The sequence below is a fragment of the Corvus cornix genome, chromosome 1 (assembly GCF_000738735.6).
Source record: "Corvus cornix cornix isolate S_Up_H32 chromosome 1, ASM73873v5, whole genome shotgun sequence".
Lineage (NCBI taxonomy): Eukaryota > Metazoa > Chordata > Aves > Passeriformes > Corvidae > Corvus > Corvus cornix.
The window spans coordinates 24719617-24747073 of NC_046332.1; the positions used below are offsets into that span (position 1 = coordinate 24719617).

The 27457-nt window shown below is 38.9% G+C and overlaps 1 long non-coding RNA gene across 1 annotated transcript in view; it reads left to right on the forward strand.

The window, feature by feature from the left end:
- LOC109144161 overlaps positions 1-27457 on the forward strand; it is a 330238-nt gene that overhangs the window by 121135 nt on the left and 181646 nt on the right. The window contains exon 4 of the long non-coding RNA XR_002044738.3: positions 11885-11960. This is a non-coding gene — a long non-coding RNA (uncharacterized LOC109144161). The remainder of the gene's footprint in view (positions 1-11884; positions 11961-27457) is intronic.

Consider the following 27457-nt stretch of genomic DNA (forward strand, 5'->3'; position numbering starts at 1 on the left):
CCATGCAGTGAGAAGCTGGGTGTTGGCACCAGTTACAGCCAACAAGTATTTGGAAGACTGCTAAATCAAGCCAGCTTAAAGCTCGAAAGAAAACCTTTACTAGACTGGCATTTATTAAAAATACATATAGCAAATAGTTCTTAATCATTATTAGCTATTACCACTGCACATTCAAACAGTTGGTTCTTAACAATCCCATATTTTTCCAAGCATTGCTTAAGAATTTGCATCGAGAAACTTAACAAATAGTATTTTGACCAGCTGGAAGAATAAAAATCACTGTGTTTCTTAATACCTTCAAGTTTAATATTAGATATAATCATCCAATGTTCTGCACCCAACAGACCAGAAGTTGTCCACAATACCTTCCAATAAAGTAGCATTGTAGCATTCAAACTGCATTGGGAATGCATAAGAGAAAAGAAAAATAAGGATTTCTCAAAAAACAAAGTAGTAAAGGAAACTATGACAGCATTATACTTGTAACCTGAACTGTGTGAATTTTAAGTTTTCTTTTATAAGCCATATCTGATAAAATGAAAACATGAAATTTGCATGAAACATGACAAAAGTTGGGATTGCTACAAATCATGTCCCTCAGAGATGCCTACAAGGTTATGAAAAGAAAAGAGCACCTGCATTTCTTTTATATATGTGTATATATATGTCTGTGTGTATATAAACAAAAACTTCCAAAGCAAAAGTGCAGAAGTTTCTTTTCAATCTCCTTTTTCCCCTATCCCAACTTTACTTAGTCCTTTCAGACTCTTTTTTACAGAAAACAAAAAAAGGCACAGATTTCAATCTTTTGGGTTGCAAACTGTCTTTAAAGATCCCTTCCACTTTAATGTTTCTGGCTTCTGGCTTTCAAACAATTGCCATTTTACCTAAAAGGGCAACATGTTTACAGATTGTATGTGAAATCACTTTCAAGAGTAATGTGTTTCCTGAACATTTCTATTTTTAGCACGGTGATAGCTCAAAGCTAAGAACCCTTCCTAAGAGGAGCTGTACTTGTAGAAACTTAAAGATAGGGTTCTTTATTTTTTTCTGATACAGACACATCTTATTGTGAGAGACATCCTAGGAAATAAGAGACAATCCTCCTCTTATTCATAGATGTGAGGCTTTTCTCCCCTCCAGGTTAGCCTGTGTAGTTTTCTATTCAGGAACTAACTGGGGTTGCTTCCGGTGCAAAGTTAAATCTTTAATGTGCTTTTAGCTGGTTTTGCCGAGGGTTTGTTGTTTTTAAATTGTGGGGCATGGGGTGGTGCTGGTGAAGTTGTTTTTAGATGAAGTTTAGGAACTGGAAGATAGGTGAGCCAGAGCAACATGGCTAATGAGTTTTCTGCAGGCCATCAGCAAGAGTCTCACCAGTGGTATGTGGACTGTCATCCTGCTTTCAGAGAAATTGTGGTAATGCATGACTCTTCAGAAGTCCTACAGATAGTGGTCTGGAATATTTCATTAGGATTTTAAGAACAATAAGGAGATGCAGATTTAATAGGCTAATATGTTTAAGTGGCCTTGGTACCATCTTATTTAACACAGTGGAATTTTTCTGCAGCCTGCAGAGCTAGGAAATAATTCTGTACACATTCACTGTGTAGTACTTCCTCCTTTTGGACTTAATGTGGCTTAGAACTAAGAAAAAAACAACTTTTCTCCTGTAATTCACATTCAAGATATATTTATTTGTTTCTGTGAGCATCAGGGCCCTACTGTACTGGTTATTTTTTCTTAATGCAGACCTCCAGTCAATGAGGACAGAAAGGAGATCACTGACTACATAAAACCCTAGGCTGGTTTCAGTTATAGCTCAGGAAATGGAAAGTTTCTTTCTTGCCCAAGTATGAGGCTCAGTCAGTCAGAAAATATAAAGATATTAATGTCATAGGGCATTGTTAAAGAGTAAAAACTTCAGCTAGAAAAGAGAAATGCATGAGGGAGAGTTTTGTGTCAGATGGCTACAGCAGAAGATCTGGCAGCTGGACTTCAGAGTTCTGCTCGAGCATCTCCAGATCTGCTGGGGGAATAATGTAGCTGTTGTTGGCATCACTGTATCTCTTAATGGAAAAGAAAGCGTGTTTCTAAAGAATTTTGAGATCCAAGGATTTGGAAAGGCTGAATTTGCTTGGAAATTTTAGCCCTGTTACTATACCAACTGATTAAAGGGACAGTTCACTGCATGTAATTGAAACCAAACCTCCATTCAGTTGATGTTAAATAATACAGTATTTTATGTAATAGTCTCTATTAGTATGCACAGATGTATAATGAGAATTTATAGGTACATGTGACTCCTAGAATATTGTTCTTTCTATTGTAAACTGTTGCCCTAAATTTTGGCTTCTTACCGTATTTCATTCTTTTGCTTGCATACATTAGAATAAGTGGCCAACAATCCTTAAAAAGGTAGCACAGAGTGGAATAGCAGTTGGTGTTTTGTACCTGGCAGGCTTTGTGTATTTCCCAAGTGCCTTTACTGTGGAAGGTACAAGTTCAAATTTTGTTCCTTATGCAGTGTTTAGGGGGGGGGAGGGGAGGGGGGGCAGCAGAGCTTGAGATGGTGCTGGCCTGCATTAATTCAGAAAGAGTTCTTCAGCACGTGCAGAGAAACGAAGCAGTTCCTCCATGATAGACCCACTTCCTTTTTATAGTTATTTGTAGAGAAATTGCTTGAAGAGTGCTGAGTTCTTTCTGTGGGAGGTGCAGAGGAGGGAAGAAGAAGAGTTTTAGCTCTTCCATACTAATTACAGGTGGGTTCATCTTTGGTAAATGTGGTAAATGAAGATGTGTCTCAGTTATGACAACAGAAGTCTTGAAGGATCTATCCTTTTAATTCTTTCAAGGTATATTGAAGAAATAAAATATTTAGTTGTATAATATGTAAATGATCCTTTTTTATTTATGAATATTATTTTCACTGTCTCAGCAATTGGGCCTGAAATATTTTTCTGGGCTTCATTGCAACATAAAGGCATTAGATCAAGAATGTTCCAAAATTCAGATTGGCTGGTATTTGCTTATATCACCATGACTGAATGTTACCAGTTTTAAAATGCTTTTTTTGTTGTTCAGGGAATTTTAAAACAGCTTTGATTTCAAACATGAAACTTGGCAAGTGACTGGTCCATAATGTGTTCTAATCACTTCTGGTATTTTGGAAAAGACTTGAAAAAGATTGAAGTTGTTATTTTATTAGAAATTTAGTTACCACTTGCAAATCTGAACTCTCATCTTCTTTACCTGGAATGTAATTAGCATATGGTCTTGTAGTTTTTGCCTGGTGTTAGTGTTAACATGATGGAACTTAATTTTGTGTTTTTCTGTACATGGGGTTTTGTTAGAATTTTTTTTACTGTTAAAAAGTTATATACCAGTTTTAATTTTGTAGTTTGGTTGACCACCAGGAGGATACATTTGATCTCATCTGTTTAAACATAGATTATGGAACAAGTTGAATACCCAATGTTTTTTTTCTAATCATAACATTCTGTTGTATCTTAGGTGTGTTTTGGTTTTTTGTAGTGCAAGTGGAGCCAGAGTGAATTTTAGTCTTTGAATTTCGAACAACTCAGTTCTTGCAGAAGCCCCATGAACTTGAACTCATACCATGTATTCTTCATCTTAAGTATTTGAAGCAAAGATAAATATTACATAGATTTAAGTGTGTGCACTCCACAGTTCAAGGTCCCTGGAATAAATATAATTTGTATTGGACCAGGCCGACAGGATGCTGAGGTCTCTGAATCCAGTCCTGCAATGTATTTAGATACACTTATTCTTCAGAAAATGGTAGCCATGCTTTTTAAAAATCCATTTTAAACTTATCTAGTCATTATGCTGTTGCTTTATTACCTAGATTTTGCAGGATGCGGCTGACAGTATAAAAATGTTTTTCTTGTTTTTACTAATATTGAAAGTAAATGGAAGATCGTTTTCTCTTTTTTTCTTCCAAATATTATTTCCTGTCCTGACACAGTGATCAGTTCAAATCATTGCTGATATATTCTCTTTTTTTTTCTTTTTTCTGCATTGTTTCTGGGGAAAAAAAATTACAATAGAGCTTTGCCAAATCACAGTGCAGGAACTGAACTTCCTTGAACTTTTATACAGTTCCAGCTGGGTTTGAATTTCTCTTCTTGTTGGATAATGTCTAATTAAACAAGAATTACATATATGGGCTTTATTGGGAGATATTTGAGAGCCTGCATCACTGTTACATTAAAAGTTTAAGCAGCAGATTTGCAGTACAGTCCAAAGGTCTCAAAGTCCTCTGGTATTAAATTTGCAAAGATTTCTGAGATGAATGAAATTGGAGGGGGTTGGTAGCATTGTCCCTGTAATATTGAATCTCAATAGCCTGTACAATAAGATATTGTTCAGTATCCTCCTTGGGCCTTGAGCTTAATATGGCAGTTACATAAACTGAAATAATGTGAAACTTCTGGGCATGGTTTGTGCATGACATTGTGCAAGATGGAGCTGGTTTTGGGCTCCAGGTTAATGGCCTTCTGGCAAAAGCATTAATAATGTGCTGAAGTAAAAGACTGCATTGATTCATGCTTCTGCACGTGGTGGAATAAAATCTGTCTATGTGTAATCTGGAGGAGTCCTGATACCACTTTGATGCACCTGCTTATATGAAGTCCAAACTTAGCCTGTAGTCCTGACTTTGCTTTTTATTAATTTTATGTACTTTTAGAAGGTCGCATGCCCCTTTTTACATGTCAGAATCCCAAGTTTCTCCCAAGGTCCTTGGTAGGCTGCAGAGATAAGGCATCTGCTTAGGGTAGCATAACAGTGATGGACCTACTGTCCATCTAAAGTCTATTGGCGCCGCAGAAGCCACACTTGCCCTTGCTGCTCTGGAGACCTGAGGTGCATATTTCCACCTCTCATTTTTTCCACTTCTCTGACATCAGAACCACTAATTCATGCCTCTCTGCTAATACCACTTCCCTCACTGTCTTTCTCCTGAGAGAAGTGTCACAGCTTCATCCTATTCCCTTGTCTGTCTGCAGCAAGAAGGGAAAATGGAAGCTTTGCAGTGTGAGCAAGGCAGATTCTTGCAGTGAAGATGGAGGAAAGAAGGTGCTTGTTAGGGAGAGGAGATGGGTTTAGGCTGCTGTGTGAGGGTAGAAGAAATACTGGAGATCTTGGGAGGAGATCAAAGGTCCCAAAACCACAGATGATGGATTTCATAGGTGATGGAGATGAGTTACCAGGTATAGTCTCCTGATGGCACATGTCAAGACAACGACCATGAGCAGTAAGTCAAGAGGAAGCGTGAAAACTTTCCCAAATTTCTCACAGTTGAAAACACATAGCTTTCACTCACTTATTCACTTTTCCTTTCTCAAGACAGAAGACATTAAAAATTATTTTGGCCTTATTCTTGGAGTGGCACAAGTAAGCAGAGGCTGTGGTGCTGGGGGTGTGTTCTCCATGCAAGGAAAGAGAAAGAGGCAGGATGTAGTGAACTTCGCATCTTGCTGATATTGATGAGTTTATCCTGGAAATGTTCAACTGCTATGTTTAATTGCTCAGCATTTAGGGATATGTAGATTTCCAAACAAATGTTTATCACTTTGATCTTCTCTGCCATATGTCCCATGAGATTTATGTGCATTACCCCGGGATTTTTCATTTCACCTAAGTACATTGCTTTTCATCCAGGATCTTGCCCTTTCACAGGAAAGGGTCAGGCTGAATTTCTTTGGGACAGATCTGTGAAGGAAGTGGAGAGGTAATAGCCATTAAACTTTGAGTGTACGCAGTGTCTCTGTGGGGATAGCTCAATGTCATCTCCTGTACCAGAAATCAGCAACAAAATGGCTTTAGCTGTTCAGGGCAGTTGAAATTCAGAAACTACAACTAAAAGAGTACCCTGTTTCTGAAGAAGAATTTAAGGATGTCATATGTGATTACTCTAAACTTTAAACTTTTCATCATTAGTACTAGTATTCTAAGAAAATAGGCCAGATGATCAGCCCTTACCACAGTGACTGAAATATATTATTTTATTTTGCTTTGCAAGGGAGCTAGTTTCACAACTAGACCGTACTAGTGCATAGTAACATGATGAAGTCAAGCAAACACAGTGAAAACCTTCTATTTCTGAGTTTGAAAACAAAAGTCTGTATTGCTTTTTGATAATGTTTTTTACATTTTAAGATATATTAAATACCACATTGTTTTGGCTCATGCACATCTCCATTATTTGGATCTTAACAATTTTGATACCTTTCACATTTGATAAATTTCTTTTTTCTGAATCATCAGTTTTAGATGCTGTCAATATTTACATTCTTTTTCTCATCCTTAATGAATCTATGTAGTGATAATAATCCTAGCACCTATTGCTCTGCATCAGAGTAGATTCTTCTTTCTGTTCTTTTCTAACATTGATTAATAACTCATTGCTTCCTATCTGTCAGACAGTTTTTATCCACCTTATTGTAATAGTATTCAGACCATAATTCTGTAGTGCCTCTATGAGCTTCCTGTGTGGTAGTGTGTCAAAGGCCTTGCTAAAATCCAAACAAATTATATCCACCACATTTCCTTTATCCGCCCAGTTTGTCACCGCACTGAAATACCCATCACAATGAAACATTTATTGATGTAAGTTTCTCTGTTAAACCAGAATAAATGTGAAGGTTCTGCTGTGATTATGTGATAGAGCCTGCTTCTTAACAGGTATTATCATTTTATGCACTAAAGATAATATGAGCCATGGGAGATGATACCATTCAGCAGGAGCAGTGAGGCTGTGAAGATCAAAGCATTATGAACCTTGAAAAGAAGTGGGAGAAGCTTATATGCTACAATAGCTTGTAAAGGGCATAAGTAAAGTCTTCAAGCTGTATTCCAAGAGATGCTCAGTGAATATCAGCTTCAGAGCTGCTTCACAAAAAAACTGTATCTTTAGAGAAAGAATTGTTTGGGCAAGGCCTCGTGAAAGCTGCATGCTGTCACTGTTCCTATTCCTTGGGAACATAAACAGGATCTAGGGACAGCTTGTGCAAGAAAACAGTTGGAATAAGGAATATCATGGTTTTCAGCAGCCAACTTGATTACCATCATCGCCCCTGCGTAGGAGGAAAGCTTCAAGAGGTATTTAGAAGGATGCTGGGTCCCACCTGATTATAACAGAACTACCCATTTAACTCCTAAACATTAGGAGTCCAGGTCAGATCTTAAGTGCAGTTATAGAGACCAACTCTTCCGTGGGTTGGTAAGTTCAGCTTCTCATGTGTTTTCACAGCTGGGCTTCTCAAGTGCTTGTTGCTTACTCTGTTAGCAGTAGGAATAAATTAGGGGAGTGGACTGTGCTGTTAAGGGATCCAACACATTTAACAAGTATGAGGGTCCTTGTGGTGAAATTGATCCAGTGCCTGTTTCCAAGTGACCGCTGGAATGGATTATACATTGCAGCTTTTATACAGTTGATTGTCTCTAACTTTCTGAAACTGAGATTTCAAGGAGTTTTAGTCTTCGCCCAAAGGCAGGTTTTATCATACCTGAACAAAAATAGTTCAAATACTGTTGGGGGATGTGGGGTGTGTGTGAAATGTAGCCAAAAATACACCTTTTTCCTGATTAAAATGCTTTTCTAGCTGAAAGAGCCATGGTTTGTAAATTAAAATTTGTAATGGATATAGTCTTCACTGGGAAAGTAAACTCAAAGGATGCATGCCGTAAGGAAGACAAAATCTCTGTCGGCACTCATCTTTGCAGTGAACCAATAACAGATGGAGATTTGCCATTTTGACAAAGAAACCTTTGATGTCCTGTTGTCCATTCCTGTGGTGGGAGGATCCCTTGATCCCAGCACAATGCTATAGGTTTTTCTCTGCTCCAATTCTGCTAAATTACAAAACCCCCCACGTTTCTCCCATCAGCAGCCCTGTGACTCTGGTTTGAGCCACAGTCCTACGGCTTATTCCTAGTGTTAGGAAAAAGCCTGGGCCAACTCTGCTAGCCAATACAAATGGCTATGAGTATGAAGGCAGAACTGGAAATAACCAAAATTCCTGCATGTTTTTGAAAGTGTAGTAAGAGCTCCAATTCAAACTTTTTGGGAAGATTTTTCAAGCACTGGCATTACCTTTTTTATTTCTTTTTTATTCTGTCACTCAGGACAAGAGACAGGTGACAAAAATAAAGCTGTATAGAGAGCTAATACCAACTAAAGTGCATTCACCTTCAAAAAGCAGTAATGTAATGTTATATCTGTATTAATAAGATTTGTTCTTTTGAGTTGCTGATGAACCTGAACAGAGCACTGTGCTGGTGTGTCTATACTGGTTCCAATTTCAAAGTTTGTGTATTTGTTGTTAGATGAGGAGCCTGTACAATTGACTTTTCTTTTTCGTGTCTGTGACACAATTACTCCATGGCTTTGCTTATGTTTTCAAACCTAAAATGCCAGAAAATAGTCTGGGCCATATCATGTAATTATTTAGATTCCAAAGTTGGAATGAGGTCTCTTGTCTGGCCCATGAGTATTTTTGAATACTCTCCTGAAGGTAATGGGCTTGGTTTTCAATTTGTGTGTGTCCATTTGTCACCCAGTGCCCTCCCCTTCCCTCGTTCCCTGGTTGTTGTTGATGAGTTCCTTTATATTATCAATGAGATTTTTTTTCTTGAATAAGGACATCAGTATTTTACCTTCTTTGAGTAGTTACTTTTGGCAGTGGCTTCATTGTTGATTTCCAGTTCAAGAAGTGAACTTGAAAAAGATCAATTGACGGATGTTATAACTTCTATATGTAGAAATTTCTAAAGATATTGATTAGTGTTGTGCTGTATTCTCTTCCAGTCTTCCTTCTCCTCGTAACTGCTCAGTTATATATGACTCTAACTGACCTGCTCCAGCTGGCTTAAGGTACTCAAGGAAAATCAAAGCCTTACAGATATGGAACTTCTTTATTGCTAAGAGTTTGCAGAAGGCTGACATCTTCTGAAATGTTTCCAAATAACAAATTGCACTGTTTTTCCTTCTCTTTAATTTTTAGATTGAATGAATGTGATTCTTGTCAAAGTGGGGAATAAGACCATAAACATGAGTGAGGCAAAGCACCGTCAGGGGCCTATGCAAGTCATGGAACATTGCTAATGAACTTTGGTCATTGTAGAGTTGGTAGCTTTCCTCTCTCAGTTTTCAGACTCTGCATAAGCTTTATGGCAAGAAGGAATTGGCAGAAAGCAAAGTGAAACCTGTTTTAAAGCCTTAACTAAGAGGTACCACTTGCTCTGTTGTTAACACTTTACTCATGTGTCTCGTTCATGAGCTGCCATACTCCTAATTTTTGCAATTCCAGCTCTTATGCTTCTCTCAAGCAGACATTCATTGACTGTTCTTGAGCCATGTCTCTTGCTTTCCACAAGGGGATTAGGCCACTCCTTTCAGTCAACAATCATGACCTCCTGCCCCACAAGTGTTAAACATTCTCACCTGTGCACAGGAAGGCAGGCTCTTACAGAGAGCTGTTTCTGAGGCTCCCTTTCTTTTAATGGGAGGATCATAGTGTGTGCTAATTATGCCTGCCTTGACGAGAAGGGCCACCCTATCTGCAGGCACAATGCCCTCGTGCTAACTCACAGAGTAATGCCAAATGTAAAGCCATCCTTTCCCTTTCCAGTCAGAGGAAAAGAGGGCAAAGCATGAAAGACTTCTGTTTAAAACTACTAGGAAGGTACACTGAAGAGCAGTTGTCAGGGTTGTGCCCAGCATGGGAAGGAGGTGCTATGCTGTTGTGCTTTGACAGGAGAGGGCCATGTGTTTCCTCATTCTCTACAAGAAAATGGGCATTTTGGACAATATTCACAGTGGTGAAGTCCATGCACCAATTTATTCCTATTTAGGTCATCAGAATAGGGCTTCAGTGGTGTGTTCTCTATGCTGGCTCCCTACACAGGGAGGGATACATTTCACCCTCAGTGAATGCTCTTTGTCTTCTCAGTTGAGGTCAGTTTTTCACTGCATTCATTAGAAGAAATAGCTTTGGATTTTAAATACCGCTGCCCCTCTCCCTCCCTGCCAGCAAGCCAGCATTACAGTCCTGAAGATGTTAGAAAAGGGGTAAATTTGGAAGGGGAAGGAAGTGAAAGAAATGTAAGTTCAGAAGCTGAGGCTGTTATCACTTATGTGGCAGTTGTGCTGTTGCCTGCTTCTGATGGACTTAACAATTTTTTGCCTGGATTTCTTCACTGTTTGTCTACCTTATTAGATGTCAGTCAAGAGGAAGAAGGAAAGCTGTTTGATGTAAGGTTGTCTAAAGGAACAGGAACACCTGTCTCAGATGGTTCCTTCAGGAAAAATTTCATCCAAGCCTATAAAGGTTATCTTGTGGCAGCATCATCCTAGTGCCTCTATCAGGGGCCTCTTGTTCATTCAAATGCTCAAGAATTGTTTCTAATTCTTCCTGTGCTGTCCCCTTCTGTGCTCTCTGCTTTCCCTTCTGCTCTTCAATACCTTTGATCTTGAGTGGAAAACTTAAGCCTACAAATAAGTTTGTGAGCTCTTTTTTTTTTTTTTTTTTGTGGTATTGGTGAGTGTGTGAACATGTTTGTGTGACAGTCTGATACAGTGTGTTTTATTTTAAACATCTGTGAGGATGGATTGAGAAGCCTCATATAACACTGACATTTGAGGAATTGGATTTTTACTTACGGGAGAACAAAGTAAAATTACACCTAGGAATTGCTCGCAGCCTGTGGTACATTCAAAATCAGTGTTAGATTTGCATCCGGGATTTATTTGACCATCTCTGTGAGTGTGTTGCTGGTGAGGAGAATAGCTTTGACTTTGAATGGGGTAAATTAGGCAAGTTCTGCTGTCACCTTTTAAAAATAAAATTTAATGAAGTTTTGATTTGTTCCTTTAATGAGTCATTGGAACATTGTATGTGTCTGTGTATATTGCTGTATGGTTTGTTATTATGAGGCCAAAACCTGACAGCTTATTGCAAAATTGTTTTAATTTATTATTAATATTTTTTTGTTTTTCTCATTTCTCCTGGTTTTGGAGCCTTTATAATTAGATATAATTAAAACCACAGGTTTTAAACTCCAGCCTAACATTTAAACTCATATTTATGGCACAACCCCTGGAGTTTTATTGTCATTCCAACTATTTCAACTGCATTTTGAAAAAAAAACATTTTTTTGCATCTGTTCAAATGCTGTGTCTACAGCTACCACTTCTCAATCATCTGTTTTACACAGTAATGTGACATTTATTTTACATGTTAAGAAACCGTGCAGTTTTATAGATGAGCTATTTCATATCCCTTAACAAAAGGTTGCAAGGGACCTTTTGAGTTGTACACTTTAAAAACAGCTTTCCTCTTTTTGAACTTGTCTTTCTCTGCTCCTCCATGCAACAATCTGAAAGTGCTGCATGCTGTAGAACGAATTTTTTTAAAATGTTGTTGGCTGGCATTATGTAAAACCATATTTTCCCTTTTGGTGCGTATGTTCTGGTCCTAGCAATGTCCTTGTTTTGCTGAAATGAACATTTTTATCCTCACAGTCTTTGGTATGTGATGGTGTTTTTCTGTCTTTTTAAATTGTGATTTTTTTTTAATTAGTATAAGGTTGATTGTTAAAATTAAGTGGCAGAAGGCTTCTTTCCAAATTATTCAGAGATCCTTTGCTGAAGAAATATATTTTGCTACTCTCAATTGCCTTTTTGCCTTTTTCTTTCATAGCAAACTACTCTGGGAAGAGCTTCTTTTAACAAAAAAAAAAAAGGCTACGCTTGACTGATAATGCATTGCTTTGGATGGTGAAACATTATGAAAGTTTAATTTTTAATTAAATCTGAAATACCAATTATAACTGAAAGAGATTTTAACCTGTTTCTTTTCAGACTGCCTGAAGTTACATTGTAGATGCTGAAATCACTGCACCTTAAAAACAAAAAGATTAAGCCACACTGCATTCCTGTAAGTAAAAGCTTTTCCGGTACCTTTTGTCCGTATTTTTCCTCTATATGCATCCAACGTGTTAGCACAGTAGCTGGTCTTGGATAAAGGTCAGAGTCCCCTTGAATGGGATTTAGAAGTTCAAAGGATGTTTTATTTAAAAATTAAAAAGGAACTTACATCTTGCAGATCTTTAATTTCAGACCACTGAATAGGTCATTCTTTCCTGCTTTGTTTTGAATATTAGGAGGAATACTGTGCATCTCTGTTTGTTGACTTACAGTTCCTGTCGCTTTGTCAGCGAGGATTTCTGCACGTTGGTGCAGAGATAACAGAAAGTAGCAGAAGATTCCTTATAGCAGAAAACATAGTTTGTTCTCTTCTCATGATGTCGTAACAAATTCTTCTCCTTCGTACGAGAAAAAAACAAACAACTTTCTGATGACATCATGGGGGACTTCAGCTGCTCTAGGGTGTAGATGAAGGCAGAAATGCCTAATTCATCTCTGCTGTGACACGACAAAACAGTCAAAATAACAGCTACATCTCTCAGCAAGAAAGGAGTATTTTTCTAAGAGCATAGTTATTCCATAAAGGCAAGTCAGATTGCACATCACTCTGATCTACCCATATTTAGAATCTGTTTATTGAATGTATTTGGGTTAATAATTAAGATTTGGAACTTCAGTGACTGAACAACAGGCATGCAAAAGAGGATTGGAAAATATAGCATATTTAGATACTTTCAGTCTAATGAAATAATATATGACAAAATCCAGAAGCTTGTAGAAAGGGGAAAAAAGATCAATTTCAGTTGAACAGTACAAAGCTGTGGAATATTACAAAGCAAAGTCAGTTTGTTTTCTTGTTTAAGATCAAAATGTGCAGTCTGTAATGAAACCCAGAGCCTGCTTCTAAAGTGGTACTTTTGTACTCCAGTTTTAAAATACTTTAACTATTATAGGGGATTTATCATGCCTTTACACCCCCCCCCCCCTTATTTTTTAATATATTTTAATGTTTTATTGTAAACTAGCTGGAGGGTACAGTTACACTGTGGGCAGCTAATGCCTGCCCCTGCAGCACACAGCGCCAAGCATGACTCAGACAGGCAGATTGTGCCATTCTGGCTCTACTCCACTGTGTTTTTACATTACTGGCAAGGGCCATGCCATTGTGTTGTTTAAATATTGTGTATTAACTGCAGGCTGTGGCCAGTGAATGGTATTTAACATTTTCTGCTCTTCATTGCTGAATGTGAGCAGCTTCCTTGGCCATCAGAGGTTAACCTTGCAATTACACTAGTGAGCCGAGTTGAAAACACTCGTGGATTTGCTGGGTCCAGCAGCAATTTAAAGGGAGGTGTTCAGGGAAAAATGGGGAAACTCTTCTGAATCTGTGAGTACCAAATTTCATGCTTGTCTTGCAATTTAGTGTGAACAACCGGGAAAATTTTTGTTGGAAAGCAGGAGTAATTCTCTTTCCAAAATGCAGCAGCAGCAGCATAAGAGTGAATTGAGGCAAGTTCTTTGAATCCTTAGGATCCAGATGGTCACTAAGTCCTCCATGGACAGCCCAAGAAAAAATAAGAGTAGCAATTGGTGCTGGCTGGGATGAGCTTTTTTTAGTTACATGAGATTGTAGACTTTGAAGGGGAAATAAATGCACAAGTTTAAAACTCATGTATAGGAAATATTTTTTGTTTTCTTTTTTTATCAAAAGTGTCAAGTGCATCCACACAGAGATGTTGAGCAGATTTCTCAAGGTCCAAGTAAATCAGTGGTCAAACTGGAAATGGAGTGTGGGATCATGACTCCTAAGACTCTCCTGCCTAGGTCTTTCCATTCCATAAAGTAAAGGTCCATATTTTTAATCCTTGAGTTTCTTGTGCTAATAGCTTAAAAAATCCACAAACAAACAAAAGAAGCTGCAACAAAACAACACCCACAAAACCCCCCCACTTTTAAACTTTTAGCTGCTTTTAAGTTCTGTAGGCTTGGGATAGTCTGTCTCTGGAATACAGAAGAACAAGGTGAGAACGAGGTGCTTACATAAGCACACGTATCCTGTAAGATGAGGATGTGGTTCTTGCTATACCTCGTGTCCATGTAGCTAGTTACTTGGCACAATAAAAATAGTGGCACTTTTTATAGAGGAAGGTATGCTTTAAGGATTTCCTTTGTTTCCTGTATGTTTGCTGTAATCAGGTGTTTCTAATTGTAAGATCCTAAATAAGGTGAACTTGGCACAAGGTCTTTTCTGTATTAACCCAAAAACAGCAAAGAAAAAAGGCAAGCCATATCCTGGTAGTTTTGTATTTTATTTCTTCAATGAAAGTGTGGAAATCTGCTTTAATGTTAGGATGTCCCTAAAGTGACTGATTAATATAAGATGAGCCAAATTTTTGGCTAATATAAAATACTTGACTTGGTACATGGCATTAGAAGAAAATACAGGTACATAACACCTGAACATCTGTCAGACAGTTGCATGAAAAACTCCACTTTCTAAATGTGGTACAGATATTCTCCTAATGCAAAAGGCCTGTGGTGTGGATTCTTGCTATGTTGGGTTCTCTCAACTAAAGTCATGTGGGTTGATAGGCAAGCAGATCTATTGAGGTCAATGGGACTACTCAAACACTTAGCTTTAAGGATGTGGTTTAGTGTTTTGCTGTTTGCAGCTAACCCCAAATAGGATTAAGTCAAGCACGAGGAGGTACCTCTGCTCATACTCAGTGTCTGCTGGGTTTTGGAATGAGACAGTGACAGCATATTGTGGGTGGAAGAAAAAGATGTGCTTTCAAAGCAATAGTTTTAGTTATGTTGCTATGTGCTGAGGGCAATAAGGAGTATATGACATGTTATTTTTGTTAAAAAAGAGGTTGGTTTGTCAAGGGCAGCCTTACGCAGCCTGATCTGATCAGTGACCAAGAGATCCAGCGTTCTTATCTTTATGGATACTGGTGCAGTGAATGGCACTGGACAAATCATTTAACCTCACTGGGCCTTGTTCAGCAGATCACTCTTTAGATCTGGTTCGAGCTGATATGGCTCTGGGAACAGTACTGAATTTGTGTTTGCAAAGCTCTTAGGGGATAAATAGTAACCATTGTTATTATTAATAAGTATATTGTGTAGACAAATCACGAGGGATGGCGATACAGCCACTCTTGGGGGTGATCTTTCACAACTTGCTTGTGCCTTTGTTTAATCCCATCACTCAAAGGTATCAAGGCCAACTCCAGTTTACAGAAGTAATTCTTATGTCAGTCTCCCCACTTTTGAGTATTTTATTGTTCATGTTCTCTCTCTCTGTTTCTTTGCTCCTTTCCTCCATGCTGAGTTAACCTTGCATACCAAACTTTATTCCCTTTTTTTTTTTACATTATACAGCAGAGGCATTTGTGTAACCTCCAAATTACAGAGAGCAAATTCATTTTGTCTAGTGATTGTTTGCTGATGATGTATGAAACAGACAGAAGACAGTTTGAATTTTCATAAGTTCAATTGAGCTTGCAGGCATAAGGAAAAGAACAGGCAGAACCCAAGCCAATGTGACACAGTAAGCTGGCATCCCAGAGTGCAGGCTGCATGTGTAGCGTCAGGATGTCAGGGCTGGGAAGGGCTTCGTCCATCACAGCACTGCTTTTAGATGAAGGAAGAGTTTTGAAGTAACAAACAAGCTGCACTACCATGTTCTTTACAGTGCAGGAATCCTCATGATTCTTGATGGATTTGGGACCTGTCTTCTCTTCCTATAACTTGCTGTTTTAGCTAGAATTTCAGGTCTAAGATGGGCTTTGAGTCCATTCCCAGTTCCTGTTCCTCTGACAAAATGTAGACTCTCATGAGTTTAAGCCTTTTTTTTCCCTTTTGATGCAGATATTGGCTTGTAGAAGCTGTGCTGTAAATGTGAGATGAGTATGGAAGTGTGCTTGCTTTGAACAAAGATCATTGTCTTGGGGCTGACTATCCCTGAGGAATGGTGTTAGCACTAACAAAGAGAATTAATTTTGCCTTTTCCCCTTCCTTTACCAAGGCATTAATCCAGAAACTCATGGGGATAAATTCTGCCCTGATTTCTACCTGTGGAACCCCAGTGGAAATGTGGAGAGGTCAAAAACGTTTGTCAAGGCAGAAATTGTCCTAGAGTTAAAACTGTGAGAAAGCAGAAACTGGTTGATTGTTATCTGGTCCAGGGGCAAGAGGATATGTAGGAGCCCTACCTGGCATTATATGCTTCTGAAAGTGTTGCTTTTGTTGCATGTTAGGGAGAATATACTAAAAAAAAAAAAAATCCAAAACAATAAAACTAGTGAGTGAGAAGTTATAATCAAGAGCACAGTGATTAATTGTTCTTCATGTCCGCTGGGAGAAAGACCTAAAGAAATCAGTTCAATGAGCAGCAAAAATTACCAAGTTAGGTATTAGGAGCCATGTTCTGATTGGATTGGTTGTAAAGTGCTGGAACACACAACCTGTAGGTACTATGGAAGCAGGGGAGGTTTCTTTTTAAAGGAATGGCTTGGAAAACCACCTCTAAGGTTATGCTAGAACTTCCCATAAGACAGAAGACCAAACTGGATGGGTTCTGTTGCTCCCAGGCATTTATCTGCTTCAGTGTACTGTTTGGGAATATTGGTATGTGGCAAATACATTCCTGATTAATAAAGCCTAATGTTCCCAAAAGATCTCCAGGGTTCTCATTTTTCCATCCTCTCATAACCGAAAGCACGCTGTGTCTTCCAAAGATTTCATTGGGCTGCCAGCATTTTGCTTTGACCCTTCTTTTTTTAGAGAAGGACAGAGGAGGGAGTTGTATAGACATGGAAAGAGATTTTCAGTTGTCGTGAGTCTGCAGGGGTTTCTTTCCAGTCAGTGCACAAATACTGATTTGCTTCAGTTACTGGTTTTTAAAATTTGAATTAATGGAGACACTCCAAGTATTGCCTGATACAAGCTCCTCTGACAAAGAACATGGAGACAGTTGAAAGTTGCAAATAGGATTGATGATCAGAGCAAATATGTAATGAGGCTGGAGTAAAGCCTGCTACAAAAAGGTAAATGTCTCAGGAGATTAAGAGCTTTGTAATTGTCTCTCTTTTCTTATGATTGCCTCTGTTTTCTGAATTTTCATGCAAACATCCTAGAAAGATGTTTTCACTTAATGAAACTTCAAATCTCAAAATGCAGTTGGCCAAGAACTAAGAAAATTTTCTTAGTTCTCAGGTTGGTTTTAATCAGTCTCATTCACAACTTAGCACAGAAAAGGAGTTGGGAATTATCTTTGATTAAGGCTCTCATGAGGTTTTTTTTTGTTTTCTTACAAATGTTTAAGGGTTTTTTTGGGAGGTGGAGGGGTTGTATGGGGCTTTGTATGTTGTAGGCCTGGATGTTAAGGGCATCAGCTGTAGTGTACAAATGGGTAGAATCCTGACTTTTTTCATAGATGGCAGCTCTTGTTTTTGCAGAATAGTGGCCACAATAGATGAGGATAGGAAAATGGCTCTCTGGTGTGTGGTTATTTTAGTATATAAAGGAGTATGGGCTGTGATTCACTCATGTTAAAAAGGCATGGGAATATAAGCATTGATTCTCTGCACAGCACTGCTGTAGCGAGTTGTAGTAAAACACTTCAGCATTTCAGCACCTGAAGATGTTATGGGGGAAAGTGGAAAATCTTTCACTCCATTTATCAAAGCATTTGCTAGTCTACTTCAAGATAAAATAAAGATTAAATATTATTGAGCAAGGAAGGTTATCTTAGACCAGAGATGTCATTAGATTATGAAAGGAAAAAAGGCAACACAGACCTGGCCTTTTCCAAAGTATTCCTGTTCTGTTCTATCTGAAATGAAATTGTTTAGCTAAACCAGTGTATAATGGGAGGGACTCCAGAGAAAGGCATTGTGGTTACTCTATATTTACATCAGTGTCCCTGAGGACACTCTCGCTGAATCATTTCAAACTCCGGAGTCTGATGTAGGGCAGTCTGATGAATGGGAGTTACCCACATTTTCTGGTCTGTTTTCTTCGCTAGTGTAAGTTGTCCAGCTCTGAATTTTACTATAGAGGATCTTGTTTTTACTGCCCTCTTTCCTGCCATTGCTCCTGCAATATCTAGATGATAGATTAGGAAAAGATTTTAATCTGCTGTGCCAAAATTGGTCTGTTGTTTTCAACAGTTTCCACTGGCGTGAAAGAGATCAGAATATTTGTTTTATTTGTTTATTTTTATATAATAACCAAAAAGTATTTGACTTCACAAAATGTTTTGGTGTCAGCAATAATTGAAGGCATCTCTGAGTCAAAACCTGCATAAACAATTTTCTGAACCTGTTGCTTTCTTTGGCAGATTTTCTTTTTCTTCATATTTCCTTAGAAAATGTTCATATTTCCTCATGCAATGTTCTTATTGAAATTTTGAATAATTAAAATCTTTTGTAGAATGGAAGAATATTTTCTCATTTCTTCCAAGATTTGCAGCAAGTAATCAAGAATACTGTGGCTCATACCAGCAAAACTTTTTCAAGAAATAAGGTATATATTTCTCAACAGCAATGACAGCAGCTGTGCACCAGATCATTGCATGTCCTCTCTGAATACAAACCAGAATAGGTCATGATCACGCAGCCCCAGGTCATTTAGGCGGGATATAGTGGCACAGTTCCTATGTATATAGTTTGTAAGATCAGACCATCAGTGGAAAAATCTGAGTCAGAGACAGATGAATTCTCATCTCTTCCCAGTTCCTTTTTCCATTCATTAGGGTTTCAAGTGAGGAGGGTAATCTGTTTTGTCATGTCTGTTGCCCTGTTTTAATACACGACTAACCTGCTTATGTCTGAGTGGCTGTCACTTCCCCAGAACAAGTGATACTGGCTTCCTGAAGCAAACAGCTATAAAATGATCATCCTTTGGGGCGAATTTAGTGCTTTACTGACAGCTTTAGTCCGGATGCTGTTAGCAACCAGAGGGAAATTCCAGTGGTCAGGGCATCACAAAAGCCTGAGGAATGCAGAGAGAGGATGCTGAGGGACCCAGACACCAGGTGACCAAGAAGGTATAGAATTAAATTAGTATATCAACTCGGCTGGAAATATAGCATGATTAGAAGTGAAAAATCCCTGAGTCAATAGGCAAGGTTGCTATAGGTACTGATGCTCATGGATGTACATGAATGTGAAAGTTTTGATTCCTCGTAATTGTTTCAATCCTGCAGGAAGGAAAGGATTATTCTTCTTACTTTTGTCAGGGCTTCAGTGCTATTTAATGTCTTGGTTCCTCTTCCCATGGGACATCACTCCAGAAAGGATCCCATTTGCAGTTTCTTCCTGTGTCACAAATTGGCGTATTGCTACTTCTCAGCTTCTTTGTGTGTGTGTGTGTGGCTTAGAAAATACTGCCCTTTTACAGCTACAGCTGCCCTTCCTCTGATTGTGCTTGCCATTCAAGAACACATTTATCATGGCAAACTCTTGTTCACTTCAGCAGTCTTTGTTACTCTGTGGTGTTCTTGTGCCTGCGTGCTGGGCTCTACAATGGCACTGAAGAGAACATTCAGATATTAGTACAGCCCTAGATGTCTAGCAAATATTTAGTTTCTTCAGGATACCAGTCATGGTCACCTCGAGTGTTTTCCTGCCCTGTCCAGGGAACTGTCCTTTGGCAAGAGTTCAGGAGAGTTCTTAGTGTAGAAAGGTAAATCGCAACTAATAGTTATGATTGTAATCTATAGCAAATATAAAATCCTTTAAGAGATATGTTTTTGGACTGGTATTGAACCAAAACTTTGCATTCAGATAGTCCCTGAACTTCTGTGATGCTCAAAGCATCATTCTTTTCTCATATGTAAATCTCAGACTATTGCAAAGAAAAGGAAATAGGTGGTGAGAGAACACTTTGCTGCCAGGTCCAAAGCTGGATGCAGTAACATTTTAGGTGCATGACTCCAAGTGGGATTCAAACCCTAGAGTTAGGGTCTTTATCCAGTATTGGGATGTGTTAAGGGCAAAGGGAAGCATCTTGTTGGATGGCATTCAGCCTAGAGGCAACTGGAGGGAAGCTCTAGATACTAAAGACTTCGTGATTCTCCCATGGACAGGATTTCTTACCAGCAATATATTTTTCCTTACTGCAATCCATTCATGTCCTAGAGAATTCCAAATGTGCTAGGAACATTTTCTTTTTATGAAATTATCAGCTGTTAAAATACCATTTTCTATCCCCCTATAGAATTTGCCTTTCATCAACATGAGATAGGCAGAGATTTCCCATGCCTTAGAATGGTGGAAAACAATTCTGATGTTCCTGCATTGTCAGACTGTCAGTGGCACAGTTTTGTATGTGATTATCTTCACTATTACTTAATTACATTTAAAAGCACTGATTTTCTAAAAATCTCTTACACTATCTCTGTCATAATGTTTAGAATGTATCTATACCATATAGTAGGTATTCTTTAAGCTCCTTATGCTTTTATTTCTTGTGAAAGAAATATACTGTATAGCAAAATAGAATTTCTTTATTTAATGCAGAACTAATTCTCAAAGCCATGTTGTGATTAATCATGGTTGCACTGGTGGAAGTTTAGAAAGGGTAGTAGGCTTTTCTTCCTGTTTTTTCTTTGTTGACGTTGTAGGAAGCCTGAATATCCATGTTTTGAAGCACTAAGTCTCACTTTTACTGCTGCCAGTACTTCATCCCACTGTCTGAATGGGATAGGACTTTCTCTGTACCTCCTCCCTGCTGCTTCCTAGAGCTGGCAACTCAGGGCTGTGGAACCGGGTGAAAATCAGGGCTGCAGATAAGTGGTGTGACAAAGTCAGTGTTCTTTGTAGTGCCCAGGGAGGTTATGCAAACATAATTATCACCTGTGGTCCCTGCCAGATCGCAGCACACCATTTCTGGATGAAGTGCAGCCATTTTCTGATAACTTCTTTTACAGATAAACAGGGAAGTCCTGGTCCAAATAAAGTCCCTGGGATTCTTCCACATTCCTTCCAGTGGAGACAGGAATCATTGCAAATATATGTGCTTGAGGTGGACCTTCACATGGGTTGGGTTATGGTATGTCTGATGCATTTATGTATTCATCTTTTCCCCCCCTCTCCAAAAGTCCTGCCCCAGGTGAGGGGCAGACACCAACTGTTCTGGCTGATGTTCTGCTGGAAGTCCAGGACTTTTCTTGAACTGATGTAGAGGAAAAAGTTTTACCTTTTGGTAAAAAAAAAAAAAAAAGTGGGAAAATAAATACATCATTCTTTCTTTAGAGAGCCTTTTTTTTTTCTTAAAACAACTAGATTTATCCTGTTTTAATACCAAAGTGGCTTAAAATTTTTCGCATGCATGTTTGTGCCCAGTAGTGGCTAAATGAAGGTCTATTTTGGATTTTTTTCCTATTTTCAGGTGGTTTGGAGTTCTTTGGTGAAAGGTTACAAGACTATATTGGTTAGAAATCATTCCCTTCTCCCATTTTATCTAGCCCAGTTTTAATACTAACTTACAAAACAAGTCTTCATTTTGTGGCATTGATGAGGAACTGGCAAATTTCATATGCAGTTCAGACAGACCAGTTGCTTGCTGGACTGGGGCTGGGCTCTTTCTTGCCCTGAATCCAGCTGTAAAAGTCCCAGTCTCTGACTCAGTTTGGTCTTTTTATTCCTCTGCATCACTGATATGCAAATGGAAACTCCTGTGCTGATCTTTCTCAGTGTTGAGAGCTTTCAAAACCCAGTCTGCATTTGTCCTGCATTTCTTTAAATATAGAAAGAAATAATGGAGCCTGTTCTGCACATTTGAATTCTCAGTCTTCTCACTTAAAGCTAGGTCAAATATTCTGTGTATTTGCAAGTGTAGCACAAATTCATGTGGCTAAATGGATAGCAATGGGAGTGGTACTGTTGCCTTTTAAATAGGAACTTCATTTACTTTAGTGGGATTTTCACCAGTTTCAGTGCTTGGAAGGTCAGTTTTTGTTTTCCTTCATCACTTTGCTAATATAGAGCTATTGCTGTAATTCCTCCCCAGTTCATTCTTAATGGCCATGTCGTTAGGACTTTTAGGTTATAGTAAGACATTGATGCTGTGGAGGGCAAGAAATAGTAAGAAGCTAAAGAAGAAATCCTAGTGCAAATAGTACCAAACAGAAATTATAGAAACAGGCATCACATGTAATGGCATATAGTGGCTGCTTAGTGTACCAGTCCAAATTAAAATGTGGTCTCTTCTGCCCAGTACATCTAGACCAGGAGAGATGAAAAGAAATTGTGTCCCCTCTTCTCCCTGCTTTCCCCAGTTCATAACCACAGTCCCAATTATCGTCTCAAAGTGAAGTTTTTATGGGAAAACAGTAACATATCACCACAATAACTTCTGAACATAGCCCATGCCTCAGGACGTGGTGTAGCACGGAAGGTCTTATTTCACCTCTAGGTCTTGTACAAATAGAAATGCCTTGAACAATGAGCCAGCAAAATGTGAAATTAAACAGGGGCAAATGTACATTTATTTTATGTATAGTCACATTAATCAGACATATCATTTTTCTTTGGAAATGACTGTTTCAACAGAAGCAAAATTATAGCAATTAAAAACGTAAGGAGGAAAAATAATAGTATTGATTTTGTTTTGTGTGGCTTTGTTATTTTTTCTTAATTTCATGTTATGTAAGTAGAAATGCATGTCTTATTGCATGTCAATCTGTTTGTTAGACTGCAAGAGGCATTTAGATTTCAGAAAGGTGAAGGTTCAGTACTAAGCTAATGCTTAGTGACTTTTCATTGCACAAAACATGCTAGTTTTTCTACAGCAATGTGCAATAAAGCAAATACAGAATAGGAAAAAATGAAAGGGCTTACTTGGAAATTTTAATACACAGAACTTTCACAACGAATTTATTTTTGGCTTTTTAATTATGTGCAAAGGTTCAGTATCACTTCTTTTTGAATCCTGACTTCAAAAGGAAATGAGAAGTCAAAATTTCTCCCTTTACTTGTAGCTTTAAAATGTCTCAAAATGCCTGGTAGCTCACTAGCAAAAGTAATCATAGAATCATAGACTGAGTTGGAAGGGACCCACAAGGATCACTGAATCCAACTCCTGCCCCTGCACAGGACCCCAAAATCAGACCATGTGCCTGAGAGCATTTTCCAAATGCCTCTTGAATTTTGTCAGGCTTGGTGCTATGACCACTCCTTGGGGAGCCTGTTCCAGTGCCCAACCACCCTCTAGGGGAAGAACCTTTTCCTGATATCCAGCCTAAACCTCCCCTGACACAACTTCAGGCTGTTCCCTCAGGCCCTGTCACTGGTCACCACAGAGAAGAGATCAGTGCCTGCCCTTCCTCTTCCCCTCATGATGATGTTGTAACTGCAGTGAGGTCTCCCCTCAGTCTCCTCCAGGCTGAACACACCAAGTGACCTCAGCTCCTCATATGGCTTCCCCTCAAGGCCCTTCTCCATCTTGTATTGTGGCTCCCAAAGCTGCCCCCAGCACTCGAGGTGAGGCCGCCCCAGTGCAGAGCAGAGCAGGACAATCCCCTCCCTTGCCCAGCTGGCGATGCTGTGCCTGATGCCCCCCAGGACAGGGTTGGCCCTCCTGGCTGCCAGGGCACTGCTGACTCAGGTTCAGCTTTCCATCGACCAGGACCCTCCACTGAGACACAAGAAAAAAGAGCTGGGATCTGTTGCTTTTTAAATTCTTTAGGGATGTTGTTCAGAGAAGTTGTGGATGCCCCATCCATGGAAGTGTTTAAGGCCAGGCTGGACGGAGCTGTGATCAACCTGCTTTAGTAGAAGGTATTGCTGCCCATGGCAGGGGGAGCAAGATGGAACAATATGATCCTAAAGGTCACTTCCAACACAAAACATTTCATAGGTTTGAAATTTCATTTCTATGATTTTATTAATTTCTAATATTCTTTGTGATGCTACAAGCTGCATCTCTCTCTCCAATTTTCCACCATCATTCTTGTGTCCAGGTACATCTAATTCTTCCTAATAGAAGAATTAGGGTGTCAACCTGTTTTTGCTGACAAAGGATACTGTAATAGATAGTTGAGTATTTCTTGTGGATGCCAGGAGGAATGACTGTTTTGTGGACAGATATTGTAGTAGACAGAAGTATTGATTGGGTTTCATTGTAATAAACACTGCCAGATGTTATCTCAGTGTGTACTGTTTGCATTAGTAAATAAATAAATTCTCCAGAGCACAATTATTCCCTATAACGTTTTTTCAAAAGCTCACTATTGTCTTACTATTGAGCTTCCTCTGCTTTCTGTGCAGCTTGAGAAACTAATTGGAGCATGTGAAGCTAATTGTAAAATTCAAATCTTGCTGTAGGTTCATATACCATGTCAAGGCCAAATCTGGCATGTAAAAGTGATGGCATCTTCACTTGAGGTAGTCTTTCTTCATCTGAGACTTTCTCCTGTAGAAAATAACTGAACAGGTTTTATTCCCTGTTGTGTTATTCTCCATACTGGTGAACACATTGTCATGGGAATGTCACATCTGTGTAATGTAACGTAATGTAAACGTCTGTGTCCTCTGACTCTTGGTAAAGGCTCTCAGCTTGCCGGTCACTTGGTACAAAGCGATGGTTTGGTTCCAGCCTACGTGCTGTCACTGAAGGCGTTGGTTAAATGCCAGTGCTTGAAGCCCAACATGTCACCTATCAAGTTCAGCCAGCTCTGAGTAAGAATCTGAGCTTCCACCGAGACCAAGAATACCAAGAGTCCAGATTCACTGATCAAACAGTGAAAATCACATCAAATCAGTGTGAAAAGCACACCAGTGCACAGCACATCATCACAGTGCTCAGCATATCAGTGTGGGCCTGTGTGCAGCTCCTGCATCTGAACTTGCCTAGTGCTACCTTTATCCTCACAATAGGCAACGCAGATTGAAGCAGACTTACATCTGAGTTCTCTCTGATTCCTGGTGCTTTCAGTTTCCCTGAAAACAGTGAGCAAGTTCACAAGTGCTTTTTTGAAGTGTAGTCAGTGTCCATAAAAGCTCATGTTAAAGGAGATCTGAAGTTGTCTACTGCACCTTCTGAAAATTATTTCCTTTTATTTTCAGTGAAGCTGTACCTGTTCCCTGAAATGGTGGTTCCTTGCTATGCTGGACTAATGCATCTTGTAATTTATGATTTTGAGTCGTGTAATGAACACTAGCTTTCACTCAGATACAGGTTCCCTTGACAAGCCTGCTCATTCTGGAGCCTCCCCAAAACATATTCAAAAAAATTAAAAGGTTTAGAAAGATGCAGTGTGTATTTGATTTATCTGCCAGTGAATCAGCATTAACCTTACGACTCCGAAGTTAAGTCAACATTCTCTGTGTCACATCCTAAGTTTAAATTCACATAAAATATGCGATTTTTTCCAAATTCCTAATAGTTCTACTATTGTTTGTCTGCTTCTTCCAGTTTAGCAGCTGAATTTTTAACTGTACTTTGTCTATTTAGGTATATTTAGAATTTTATACATTTTAATGGAATTTGCTGTAATAGAAGCACTTACCTGTGTATGTATTTACAGATATACTTTACAATCTGTAAGGCTACTCCTTCTCAAAAATTTTGTTTTGGACAAGGATTGTCAAATCAATGCTTTTTTTTTTTTTTTTTTTTTGTCAGTGTCTTCCTTTTTCATCTTCTCAAAAAGGGAAAAGAAAAAATATTAATGAAGAGCAAGGGAAGGAGAAAATGGAGGACCTTCCCACCCACTTTTTCTTGTTGTGTACATGAATACGTTCAGTAACATCTCTGAAAACTTTGAGAACAACTACTTGCTCCCAAAATTCTCCATGTAAAATTAGCAATACTTGGCCATTTAAAAGGCAGCTTTATTTCTTATCTCAGTTCCCTTTGTAAATAGTAAAGTGCATGTCCAAGCTACAGTCACTGAAGAACAATTCCAAGTTGCATGCAAACACGGTGTGCCAGCTGTGCATTTTTCAGGTTTCTAAGGATTAAAGTTCACAAATGTGAAGTGAAACACAACAGAGAGGCACCCGAGTGCAGATCCGAAGGTAGAAGCTGCATTGGCTGCATTTCAGCACAGAGAGTGGGAAAACTTAAATCTACTCGTGAGTCCTGACATCTTTACCTTTCTCAGGTTAGCAAATGCATCTAAGGGAGGAAGCTGGAGTAGCTAATTCCCAAATGATTTTAATTATTCATGCTCCCTGAAAGAAGGAGCCATGGGAAATATGCCTGAGCATCACTATTTTGTTGTATGCTATAGGATGTTTGTTTAGTGAAATAGCTTTGCTATTAGATTTGTTAATCAGTCGTGTCCCAAATAAAATACAAAGTGCAACACAGCCCTCCTTAGGTTTGGTCTTCTGCAGAATTAAATGCCTCATTTGTTTGTCTTACCAAGGCAAGAAAAATGGACCAAATAATGACCAAAGCCTTCAGTAACTCTGAGGATCTTTTGATTTTAAGGTATAAGGACTGCATGGGCTTTCTGCTTCTTCTTCAGGGGTTGTGGTGGAAAACCTTTGCTCTGTTCTCCCCTCCTGCCCTCCCTTTCTCTCAGCTCTCAAGTAGTCCAGGGCCACAGCATAAGACACCTCAGGTAAACGTTGCAACAACCAGCTGATGTGACTACAGGGGATGTTTTCTGTCTGGTAGGTAGGTATATACATTTCCTTTGCTTCACATTTGCGTGGAACAAAATACCCTGCTTTTTAATGATTGTTTCCCAGGATAAGGTTGGAAGTTTGTTCCCAGAACCAGTTTGGTTTTTGGCATCTCCCTTGTTACTGTGTGCAGTGATGCCACTTAATGCTCATTGAGGCAGTGGATTTGCAATTCTTGTTCTTGGTCTAAAGTGGGTTGAGATTCACAAAAAATAAAAAATAATCTCAAATCACAAAGCCACCATGGGAGGCTTATAGCTTCTGTGACTATCTCACTTGGGCTAGATTTGAATCAGCAATCAGGAGGTGAATGGTTTTGTTCTTATCCCGCTGCCAATTTCCTGAACTAACATAATCTGAGAGTGTGTGTCACAAAACTTTATTTTCCAATTGAATGCATCCATCCTTTAAAAACAGGTTAAAGAATAAGAGACAAAATGTAAAGGAAATTTAACATCCAAAAAATACAGAACAGTGCTCAGGACTTTAAAATATATGTAAACATCAGTTCCTGCCAAGTTAGTCATTACTAAGAGTTGTTAACACGGGGGATTGATTGAGAGAATGATTGTTGCTGTAGAATGATGATTTAATAAGAGAAAAATCTGATAGATCTGACATGCTACATAAAATGTGCAGAATGGTTATTCTTTGGTAAATTGCAACTTTCGGTTGTACCCTGTACAGATGTGTTTGTTCTGTGCCTTGCCACATTCCCTTTTTTTTCCTGTTATTCTCTCTTGCTAGAAATCATTAGTATTCACCATTGTTAAACATGTCACCCAGAAAAACATACACACACCCCATTTTCCTTCCTGTAGTTGCCTTCTCTCAGCCCTTCGCCTGGTCTGTACTCACCTGC